The following is a 12288-nucleotide window of genomic DNA, read 5'->3' as shown; positions in this document are numbered from 1 at the left end:
GATCACCTGAAGTCAGGAGTTCGAGATCAGCCTGGTTAATATGGTGAAACCTGGTCTCTATTAAAATTTAAAAATTAGCTGGGTGTGGTGGCAGGCGCCTATAATCTCAGACACATGGGAGGCTGAGGCAGGAGAATCGCTTGAACTCGGGAGACGGACGTTGCTGTGAGCCGAGATCAAGTCACTGCACTCCAGCCTCCAGCCCGGAGACAGAGCAAGACTCCATCTCAAAAAAAATAAATAAATAAATATCAATATACCTAACAATTTACATGAATCCCAGAGGCATTAGCTGTGTGTTTTGTTTTGTTTTTAAGCCAGCCTCAAAAGATATACTGTATGATTCCATTTATGTGACATTCTTCTTGTAAAGACAAAACTATAGTGACAGAGAAGAGATCAGTGGTTGCCAGGAGTTAGAGGAGGTATGACTATAAAGATATAGCATGAAAGAGTCGTAAGGTAATAGAACTGTCCTGTACACTGAATGTGGTGTTGGTTACATAAATCTATACTTGTGTTAAAATTCATAAAACAAGGCCAGGTGTAGTGACTCATGCCTGTAATCCCAGGTGTGGAAAAAATTCATAAAATTATATACCAAAAAATAAGTCAATTTTATAGTTTAGTGATTTTTCTTTTTTTTTTTTTTTTTTTCCTGAGACAGATTCTCACTCTGTTGCCCAGGCCGGAGTGCAGTGGAGTGCAGCGGAGTGCAGTGGAGTGCAATGAAGTATATTGGTGTGATCACACTTTACTGCAACCTCTGTCTCCCTGGCTCAAGCAATCCACCCCCAACCTCGGCCTCCTGAGTAGCTGGGACCTCAGGCCCATGATACCTGGCTAATTTTTGTATTTTTAGTACAGACAGGGTTTCGCCATGTTGGCCAGGCTGTTCTGAACTCCTGACCTCAGGCGATCTGCCTGCCTCAGCCTCCCAAAGTGCTGAGATTATAGGCGTAAGCCACCGCACCTGGCTGATAAGTTAATTTTACAGTTTGATGAGTTTTCTTTTTCTTTTTCTTTTTCTTTTTAAGACAGAGTATCACTCTGTTGCCCAGGCTGGAGTGCAGTGGAGTGCAGTGAAGTGCGGTGGCGTGATCATAGTTCATTGCAACCTCTGCCTCCCTGGCTCAAGCAATACCCCCGACTTCAGCCTCCTGAGTAGCTGAGATTACAGGCCCATACCACCATGCCTGGATAATTTTTGTATTTTTTTATAGAGACAGGGCTTCACCATATTGCCCAGGCTGGTCTTGAACTCCTGGACTTGAGTAATCTGCCCACCTCAACCTCCCAAAGTGCTGGGATTTCAGGTGTGAGCCACCACGTTTGGCTATATGTATGATGACGCTTTAAAATAAAATTTAAAATAATTCACCTGTAAGAAGATACTTGAAGACTGTGTGAACATTTTGTTTAGCTGATAAACATAATCATTACATATAATTCAATTCTTTCTTTCATTCTCCACCTGAGCCCAACTCTCCACTTCTATCCAAACCTTTCAGTGGCATAAAGACTTATAGCACTTGTAGTTATCCTCCTGTGGTGAATCATTCCCCCATTCCTACAGACTATCAGATAGACATTTGCAGGGACCGTATCTTAATCACAACCTCTAGAACAGAGTCTTTCTCTTATAGGCGTGCTTGGAGAATTTATTAATGAATGTGACTTGGGGGCCACCTCTTATGCCGGCACCTATGCACCTACAGAGACTTCGTGAAGCCCTGGCACATTGTTTTTAATTGTTAAATTTCTCAGTTATGGGTATAATAGAGGCACATAGGATCGTCTTCTCATTATGGATACGGACTTTCATTCTGGTAATCCTATTACACACTTTACCTTTGCATATGTCTAGTGCAGCCATTAGTTGGCCACAAAATCTGAAATAAGTATTTCATATTAAATTTAAAAATTGGCTGGGCGTGGTGGCTCAAGCCTGTAATCCCAGCACTTTGGGAGGCCGAGACGGGCAGATTACAAGCTCAGGAGATCAAGACCATCCTGGCTAACATGGGGAATACCCTGTCTTTAATAAAAATACAAAAAATTAGCTGGGCATGGTGGCACGTGCCTGTAGTCCCAGCCATTGGGAGGCTGAGGCAGGAGAATCGCTTGAACCCGAGAGGTGGTGGTTGCAGTGAGCAGAGATCGTGCCACTGCACTCCAGCCTGGGCAACAGAGGGAGACTCCGTCTCAAAAAAATAAATAAATAAATAAAATAAAAACTATGATGTACAGATATTTTCCCCTAGTGTGAAAACTTAAGTTATTAAATCTGTAGAAAGGCTGAAGAACTTAATGAGGACGTTTTATGTTAATAGGATAAACTTACTCGTTAAGATGTTAAGGTGGTGTGTTAAGGTGACAAAAGGGAAGTGGAAGGAAAGAGAACTAACGTTACTGGGGACATACTACCTGCCAGTATCTGCTTCAGGTGCTTTAAAAACATTCTCCCAGTCCCCACCCAACTCTGGGACACACGCTCCGTTATGCTCACTGTAGGGTGTGGACGGAAAATGAGAGGGTTAGTTCTACCCAGAAGCACCTGCCTAAGATGCCCTGTGGCCCATCCCTTGGGCCCACCTGACAGTGCCACTAATGTGAACAGTGGCATGCATGCTGCAAATGCCCCACCTTCAGTGGGTGCTGTGGTGTCCCTCGGGGACACCCAAGCAGGGGCACAGCCTGGAAGTGCAGGAGAGTTAGTAAGTAACGGTGGATGGAAGTCAGCAGATTAATGCCCCAGCCTCCTTGTCCTTCAGTGCAGCAATGCTGAAGCACAGTCCATGAAATTCCACAGCTGATCCCGAGTGTAAGTGAGCCTCATTTTTCCATAATGGTTTCCAGCTGACTAGCACGCACTTTATAGGCTTTCTCACTTCCTTGTCTCTCTCTTCTCATACCTCACTTCTGCTTCCTGGGGTCAATGTCATCAGTCAATAGGTAAATGCAGATAGACTACCTGCATCCAAGTCCCTTGCCTTAGACTCTACTTTGCAGGAACCCAAGCTAAGATATACAACAATATTAGTCAGTCTCCTCTTTCTTTAATAATGAAACCTCTGGCCCCACGCGGTGGCTCGCTCTTGTAATCCTAGCACTTTGGGAGGCCAAGGCAGGCAGATCACCTGAGGTCAGGAGTTCGAGACCAGTCTGGCCAACATGGTGAAACCCCATCTCTACTAAAAATACAAAAATTAGCTGGGCATGGTGGTGGGCTCCTGTAATCCCAGCTACTCAGGAGGCTGAGGCAGGAGAATCGCTTTAACCCAGGAGGTGGAGGTTGCAGTGAGCGGCGATTGCACCACTGCACTACAGCCTGGGTGACAGAGTGAAACTCCATCTCAAAATAAAATAAAATAAAATAAAATTGAAAAATATTAAAACCCCCAGGTTTTAGCTGTGCCCGGGACAATTGAGTTATAGATTATATTTTCCCAGCATCTCTGCAACCAGATGAGACCATGTAACTTTTTGCCAATGGGATATAAGTGCTTTTATTTAACAAGCCTTGCCTTTAAAAGAAATAAGGGCATAGTTTCTTGTTCCTTTGACCATTCCTGCTGTCTGGGATGCAGATGTAATGGCAGGAGCTAGAGCAGCCCTCACAGATCCAGCGATAGAAGCCATATTTTGAGGAGGGGCTGAGCTGTCCATCCTACCCTACCCTGTTCTGCTTCACTGAGGACTATTTCAGGAGAGAAAAACAAACGTCTCTCTTCCTTTTTTTTTTTTTTTTTTTTTTGGAGACAGAGTCTTGTTCTGTCACCCAAGCTGGAGTGCAGTGGAGTGCAGTGGCAGGATCTCGGCTCACTGCAACCTCCACCTCCTGGTTCAAGCAATTCTCTGCCTCAGCCTCCTGAGTAGCTGGGATTACAGGCACCGCCACCACGCCTGGCTAATTTTAACATCTCTCTTTTTAAGCCACAGTATTTTAGGGATCTCTCTACTAACGTAGCAAGGCACACATATATGGAAATTGGAACAGTGCAGAGATTAGCATGGCTCCTGTGCAAGGATGACACACAAATTTGTGATGTGTTCCGTACTTTTAACATAGTTAGAAAGAATAAGATCCAGTGTTTGACAGCACAGCAGGGTGAATATAGTCAATAATAATTTAATTGTACATTTAAAAAATCACTAAAAGAGTATAATCAGTCTGTTTGTAACACAAGGGATAAATGCTGGAGGGAATGGAGGCCCCGTATTCCATGATGTGATTATTACACACTGCATGCCTGTATCAAAACATCTCATGAACCCCGCAAATATGTACACTTACTATTTACTCACAAAAATTAAAAAACTAAAATAAAGTAGCATGGACTGCATTTTTGCAGAGGTTAAGACATTGGACAAAGTCACACAGCTTTGGAGTAAGGTGTAAAGGGAAGGTTTGCATTCAAATCTGTGGGAATCCACAGCTCAAGCTCTTAGTGAGCCCTCCACTTATTGTGGGTGCGTGACTTGCCTCCTATGTGTTGGGGTAGTAAAAAGGCTGAAAAATATTGCATTATTGATGACTCCTCACTGAAAAGATTTACCTTCCTTTATCCAACAGGGGAGGGAAAGGTTAATTCTGAGTTTCATCAACATGCAAATGAGGCCAGCTGCAGGTGGCTCACACCTATAATCCCAGTGCTTTGGGAGGTCAAGGCAGGAGTATCGCTTGAGCCCAAGAGTTTGTGACCAGCCTGGGCAAGATGGCAAGACCCCCGTCTCCACAAAAAAGAAAGAAGAAGAAAGAAAAAGAAAGAAAGAAAGAAAGAAAGAAAGAAAGAAAGAAAGAAAGAAAGAAAGAGAAAGAAAGAAAGAGAAAGAAGAAAGACAGAAAGAAAGAAAGAGAGAGAGAAGAAAGAAAGAAAGAAAGAAAGAAAGAAAGAAAGAAAGAAAGACAAGAAAGAAGGAAGGAAGGAGGGAAGGAAGGAAGGAAGGAAGGAAGGAAGGAAGGAAGGAAAGAAGAAAGAAAAAGAAAGAAAGAGAGAGAGAGAAAGAAAGAAAATCAGCTGGGCATGGTGGCACAGGCCTGTAGTCCCAGCTACACGGGAGGCTGAGGCAGAGGATTGCTTGAGCTCGGAAGTTCAAAGCTGCAGTGAGCTACAATCGCACTACCTCGCTCCAGCCTGGGTTACAGAGCGAGATCCCATAGAAGAAGGAAGGAAGAGAGGAAGGGAGGAAGGGAGGAAAGGAGGAAGGGAAGAAGGAAGGAAGGAAGGAAGGAAGGAAGGAAGGAAGGAAGGAAGGAAGGAAGGAAGGAAGGGAGGGAGGGAGGGAGGAAGGGAGGGAGGGAGGAAGGGAAGGAGGAAGGAAGGAGGGAAGGAAGGAAGGAAGGGAGGAAGGGAGGAAGGAGGGAAGGAGGGAAGGAAGGAAGGAAGGGAGGGAGGGAGGGAGGGAAGAAGGGAGGGAGGGAGGAAGGGAGGGAGGCAGGGAGGCAGGAGGGAAGGGAGGAAGGGAGGAAGGGAGGGAGGCAGGGAGGCAGGGAGGAAGGGAGGAAGGGAGGAAGGGAGGGAGGCAGGGAGGCAGGGAGGAAGGGAGGAAGGGAGGAAGGGAGGGAGGGAGGGAAATACAAATACAAATGAAATTGGAAGACGTCATGATGCTATGAAGAAAGCTTAAATCTACTGAGGTTAGAATTGCCTTTTTTGTAAGAGCCAAAGCAAAATATTTAATCATTGTTATGAGCTGAATTGTGCCTCCTTTCCCCCATCCCCCATCCCCCGCCCCAAATTCATATGTTGAAGCCCTAACCCCAAGTACCTTAAAATGTGACTGTCATTGGAGGTAAGGTCATGAAAGAGGTGATTAAGTTAAAATGAGGCCATTAAGGTGGGCCCTAATTCAGTCTGACTGGTGTCCTTATAAGAAAAGGAAATTTGCACACACTAAGAGACCCCAGGATGCCTGCATAGAGAAAAGACCATGTGAAGAGGCAGCAAGCAAGCCAAGGAAAGAGGCCTCAGAAGAAACCAACCTGCCGGCACTTCAGTCTTGGACCTTCAGCCTCCAGAACTGCGAGGAATACATTTCTGTTATTTAAGACACCCAATCTGTGATACTTTATTACAGCAGCCCTAAGCAAACTAATAGTCACTTACCCTCATCAAGGAAGGATATAGCATGTTTCTACCGGATGAATAATTAAGTAAATGAATAAATGAATGATCATGGTGCTATACTGCTAGGGAAACAACACGAACATTTTGCTCTATAACATGCCATTCATTAAAATACATTTTAATTCAGCTTGACTGAGAGAGAAGAATGCTAGCATGACCTAGCTTAGATATGTGTAGTAATCAAAAAGAACACAAGAGTCGGTGAGTTATTTCAGTTTTGCTAAACACAAAATGACATTGTCCTGGATGCCTCTGTAGCTGAGTCAAGAAATCTGAAATCATGAAACAGCAGAATTCTGAATTTCAGGCTAAGTGGCTGCATGAATTTCCAAGAGTGATGAGGTTCTGAAATGAACCACTAAAATTTCATCAAAAGTAGGCCACAGCTGGAGGTCAGAGGAAAAGGTTACATGAGGTTATACAATCCTAAAAGAACAATATTTCATCTTTGGTTTTTAGTGAACCAATTATTTCCATGGTTATAGGAAGCTTCCTATATGTCTAAATAAAGCACCTTAAACACAAAATGCCCAAAATCGAACTCATGTTTTTTCTCTTGGAATTTTCTCTCTCTTTAGAGAGGAATCGTTTTAGTTGCCAATACCATTATCCTCCTAGTCACCCAAATTGGAATTTCGTTTTTGTATAGAACTGAGGACAAAGCTTTCCCTGCTATCTCTTTCCATGGAACAGTACACTGAGTTTCTAGGTAATTCATGTTAAAGTTGTTACCATTTGCAACTATATATCTGTGTAAAAATTATCTTGCCACTGTACAAGAAACAAAACTCAGATGTAAAAGAATTGCAATGCTGAGGCTAGTATAAGATACTATTGCCATCCATAATCTCTACATCGAATTTGCATTCAAACAAACATCATAATGTTCATTGTTTTAATTTATAAAATAAATTTATCCTAATTAAATTTCCTTTTAGTCTAAACCTAATTTCTAGATTAAAAAGAATGCCTTTTGGCCAGGCACGGTGGCTTACGCCTGTAATCCCAGAACTTTGGGAGGCCGAGGCAGGCGGATCATGAGGTCAGGAGATCGCGACCATCCTGGCTAACACAGTGAAACCCTGTCTCTACTAAAAATACAAAAAAAATTAGCTGGGCATGGTGGTGGGCGCCTGTAGTCCCAGCTACTCGGGAGGCTGAGGCAGGAGAATGGTGTGAACCTGGGAGGCGGAGCTTGCAGTTAGCCGAGATCGCGCCACTGCCCTCCAGCCTGGGCGACAGAGAGAGACTTTGTCTCAGGAAAAAAAAAAAAGAAAAGAAAAGAAAATCTTTTAATGTTGGAATGCCGTATAAATTTTTTTCTTTTTTTTTGAGATGGAGTTTCACTCTTGTTGCCCAGGCTGGAGTTCAATGGCACAATCTCTGCTCACTGCAACCTCCACCTCCCAGGTTCAAGTGATTCTCATGCCTCAGCCTCCCAAGTAGCTGGGATTATAGATGCATGCCACCACACCCAGCTAAGTTTTTTGTATTGTTAGTAGAGACAGGGTTTCACCATGTTGGCCAAGCTGGTCTTGAACTCCTGGCCTCAGGTGATCTGCCCACCTCGGCCTCCCAAAGTGCTGGGATTACAGGCATAAACCACCACGCCTGGCCAGAATCCCATATAAAATTTAATCTGGGAAAAATGTCTGCTGCTAAAATTATGTGGAAAAAAAATCATTTATCTTTAGAATAAAAAGCAAGATCACAAGACAATAGAATGACTCTACTTGCCTCTTCAGCCCATCCCTTGCTACTCAGTCACATCACACATAGTCTCTGGAAAATCATCTTTTTTCTCATTCCATTCCTCCTTCTGCCATCCTCTGTCTACAGTATCCCTTCGCCTGCATTTTATGCCCACAAACCCTTGAAGATTCCATTCAGATCTCACCAAAAAGTATTTTCTGGCCCACCAAGCCCTGGCCAGAAGTACCTCTTTCAAACATCTCTTACGTTAAACAGCATTTTGGAACACTATTGTTTTGGACTGAGCTTCTGCACTAGGCCCCAAGGGACCAGACCAAACCAGAATGGAGTCACTTGTGCTAAATGCCATGTCATCAAAATGAAACTTTAAGGAAGTCGATAGATCTCAAAACAGATCAGTTTTTCCTGAAAACTGGAGATTCCAGTCTGAGTCAGCTATAATAAGACACTTCTGTTTGCTTAAACTCATATAAAAAAGTAAACTGAAGTAACCTAATGTTCACCAGTCAAGCTTTTTTTTTCTTCTGTTGTTCTGTTTCCTTGTTCCCACCTTACAAAACCCACTGTTCAGCAGTTGCTCGTGAGAGCTTTCAGTACATTTTGTGGAATGAAGGCTGCCCTGATTTATAAATCCCAAATAAACATCCATCTTTGATCTATAACTACATTTGTTGTAATTTTGTCTTTTGACACTTATAATAACATATGTTTTCAATTTTTTAATTTACATTTCCCACTAAAGTGAGTGTCTGGAGGAGAGATTGTGCTAGAGATAGCCCAGCATATGGTGGACATGCAGAAATATTGGAAGGAAGGAAGGAAGGAAGGAAGGAAGGAAGGAAGGAAGGAAGGAAGGAAGGGAGGGAGGGAGGGAGGGAGGGAGGGAGGGAAAGAGGGAGGAGAGGAAAGAAAAAGAGAAAGGAAGGCAGGGAAGGAGGGTAACAATTTCATATTAAAGGGCTCATAAATGAGGCAAGTTTTGCTGTTATGGCATAATTCGAAGGAAATATTAGCTGAGCAATATCTCAAAATTATGTTTAATATCCGGCTTTCAGCAAACTGAATTTCCCACCATAAGAGGTTCTTTTCTGTGGCGGGGGAGGGAGGCCAAGAATTAGTACTCTGAAAGCAACCATTTAAGCTGGAATACTCCTCTGCATCTAAAATGTGACAGATGTCTCCAAGTCTTCAGACCGGGTTAACCAGAGGAGAGAAGGGCCTGGGAAGAAAGGACAAAAGAGTAGACAGTGAGACCCATTTCGTCCAGTTTCCCAGAGATGGTGGGAGAGAAAGGGCAGAACAGTACAGACTCACCAGGTACAATTCAGTGCCCAGTTACGACATGTTTAAACACTGCCTTTTTTGTGTTTTTCCGGCAATCCTGTGAGATGGGAGGGTGTCACACATTTCTTCATTTGGAGAAACTGAGCTCCTAAAAGATTAGATAGAAGTAAAACTGGTAACAGCAGCCAAACTTTTCAATAGTCGTCTCTCTCCTAGAGCAATGCTGTGTGGAAGGGAGAGAAAACGATGTCGCCTCCCTAATGATAATGTGCTGATTCTGTTTGTTTAACTAAAGCTACACCAGATTAGCAGACCATAATTACAGCTAAAATCCTTGTCTCTGATACAGTTGACAGAATGTCTGTTTCACTGAGCTGAACTCCCAGGAAAGGCTTTACTCAAGGTTAAGCCAGGCTGCCTGAAAGCAATAGTGCTGTTTCAGTGTTACACTGAATACTTTATCTGAGCAGCGGGATTTCCTACACTTGGGTTTCACAAGGTTTACTTTGATTTCTTGGGGCGATAAGGAAGTTTGCTCCTCTTTAAAAGGTTGTGTTAGTGACCATACCATTGTAAAACCTTAAGAACTTTCTTTTGTGTCTGGATAGGAAGATATCTGCCTTTTTCTTGTTATACAACTTCACTAGGACTTCTTTTAGGGAATTCCTCCCTCCATCCCCCAATTCTTCCCTTGCCTTTCAGCTTTGCAGAACGCAATGAAGTCTGTCATTAATAATCTTTCCTTGACCGGGCGCGGTGGCTCACGACTGTAATCCCAGCACTTTGGGGGGCCGAGACGGGTGGATCACCTGAGGTCAGGAGTTCAAGACCAGCCTGGCCAACATGGGGAAACCCCTTCTCCACTACAAAAACAAAAATTAGCCTGGTGTGGTGGCAGGCACCTGGAATCCCAGCTACCTGGGAGGCTGAGGCAGAAGAATCACTTGAACTCGGGAGGCGAAGGTTGCAGTGAGCCGAGATCCGGCCACTGCACTCCACCCTGGATGACAAGGGTGAAACTCCGTCTCAAAATAATAATAATAATAAATCTTTCCTTTATCTAGTCAACTTTGAATGTTATGCTTAATTCCTTGAGACCTAGAAATGGAAGTCAGTGTGTTTGTTTGATCACTGGTGGTTTTCTATAGTGGATCGAGGAATGTTCTCACCTCTTGCCAGAATCTTTTAAATAGTCCTGCTCTCTTCTCCGTCAGGTCGCTTCTCTATTCACTCTCATCTACTTTGTAAATCATAAGGCAAATTGTCAATGAATTTGACTAAAATTTCAAGAAATAAATCAAGGTGAGAAAAGTAAGCTGACAACAGAGTTGAGAATAAAAGGGGAAGTATTTGACTGGGCCTGTTTTGCTTCCCCCGCCCAAAACCATCCCAGACGTTCCTTAAATAGAGCCCACAGTTTGTGGGCTTTCTAATGAATAGTGGCCAAGAGGCAGCCTCACATTTGAGGCATGCTATTACCATTTTTTCTTCCTTCCCTCTCCTTAATTAGGGTCTTTAAAGGGAGGCTGCCCTCAGATTCTGACAAACAGTATTAGCTTCCTCATAATGCAATGCCTGATCCTGGAGCTATTTTTCAGGAGGGTTTGCACTGAGTCTGTGACATTGTCTATATTTCTAGAATGCAGGAGGAATACCTTGACAGAGAATTAGCTGTGGAGGTTATAAAAAGCCTATTCCTGAAGGCCTGAAGAACTGATTTTAGTAACCCATAATAATACGGGAGGGAGATAGAGTTGACTGGTTTTCAGTTTCACAGTTTGGCTAATGCCTACAATAAGATGTATTTTACATGTACCAAACACATACACACCAAAAAATTCATGAAACAATATTTATCCCTTTTCCATGCAATTCCTTCTATTTTCCATTCTAATTTATTTCAGTTTCTAAATGCAAACCTCCACCTACTGAACTGATTCTCTCACACTAAGGAGTGGCAACTCACTGTTTGAAAAGCACTCAATGGGATGCCCTTTATTTTTCTAACCCTGTAATTCAATATAGAGAGATTCTGAATTGAGGACAAGCCTGATGAGTTTGAGGTATGGAATAAAGGAATCTGATCGGCTCCGGGTTTGTTGTGTTTTTAAATCTCCCTGTGTGTTCATTCTCTTCACCACAGAGAGGACTCTATTATCTTTGCTCAAAGAGCAGACAGTGTTCTAGCTGTTTTCCCCTGCTTAGCTTTGATCCCTGCAGCCATGCTCAGCCCTTCCCCCAAGCCCTCCCTTCCAGATGGATTGAGGCTGTTGAGACTCCAGGGGTGTTCGGGGCTGGCAGCCTGCTGAGTGTTCACTGTTCCCACCTCCAATCTGCTCCATCCTCCAGCTACATTTCATTCTGGATCTACCAGGTTAATGGGATGATTGTTCTTCTCTGTTATTCTGTTATTTCATATAGGGTGAATCAGTTTGTTCCTGGGACAATTTTTAGTTAGTTGCTGAGATGACAAAAATGGATGGGGATTTTATTTTAGGAATAAGTGTTCTTCATCAGCCAGGATTTAATCTGGGAAGAATTTATTCACTCTCAAATGGGTTACCTTTTGACGTGACTTAAAAATAAGATTTTTTTAGCTGGGTGTGGGGGCTCACACCTGTAATCCAGCACTTTTGGAGTCTGAGGCAGGAGGATTGCTTGAGCCCAGGAATTCAAAACCAGCCTGGGCAACATATTGAGACCCTGTCTCTATTATTAAAAAAAAATTTTAAACAAGATTGTTTTATCAGATAAAAGCAAAGCATACCTTAAGGCACAACTCATGTTTTAATGCCTATATCATCATCACATCAACCATACAACATTTTAGCTTCAAATTTTAATTTTGGTTAGAAAGATAAAGTGAGAGACTGATTATATCATTTATTTTATTCATTATATTCAACAACATTTACTCAGTACTTATTGGATACAAAGCACATTTATTGACCTCAAGATATCTAGACCTTTAGAAGGGAGTTTTTTCTTAATGCCTACATATAGCCATTATATAAAATAAGATTTTAATAAGTGACTATACACAGTATAGTTCATAGCCTAATCATAGTATCTCTTCCTTTTCAGAACTTGTAAGAGTGAAAAGAGAAATTACTCATTCCTAGTGTATCTGTTTTTTCAAGACATGAGATTGCCTAATTTC

General features: G+C 42.7%; 1 long non-coding RNA gene and 1 pseudogene across 1 annotated transcript in view; one reads left to right on the top strand and one right to left on the bottom strand.

Moving 5' to 3' along the window:
• The first annotated feature begins 3966 nt into the window (after positions 1–3966).
• On the top strand, positions 3967–4065 carry LOC129483624 (uncharacterized; annotated as a pseudogene).
• A 4800-nt stretch (positions 4066–8865) lies between these two features.
• LOC129482852 (uncharacterized) overlaps positions 8866–12288 on the bottom strand; it is a 30372-nt gene continuing 26949 nt past the window's right edge. Inside the window, exons 3-5 of the long non-coding RNA XR_008657833.2 lie at positions 10298–10351; positions 9159–9276; positions 8866–9063 (exon numbers count right to left, since the gene is read on the bottom strand). This is a non-coding gene — a long non-coding RNA (uncharacterized lncRNA). The remainder of the gene's footprint in view (positions 9064–9158; positions 9277–10297; positions 10352–12288) is intronic.

This window comes from Symphalangus syndactylus, chromosome 5 (assembly GCF_028878055.3).
Source record: "Symphalangus syndactylus isolate Jambi chromosome 5, NHGRI_mSymSyn1-v2.1_pri, whole genome shotgun sequence".
In the NCBI taxonomy this organism is placed as follows: Eukaryota; Metazoa; Chordata; class Mammalia; order Primates; family Hylobatidae; genus Symphalangus; species Symphalangus syndactylus.
This window is presented reverse-complemented; position numbering and strand designations above follow the sequence as displayed.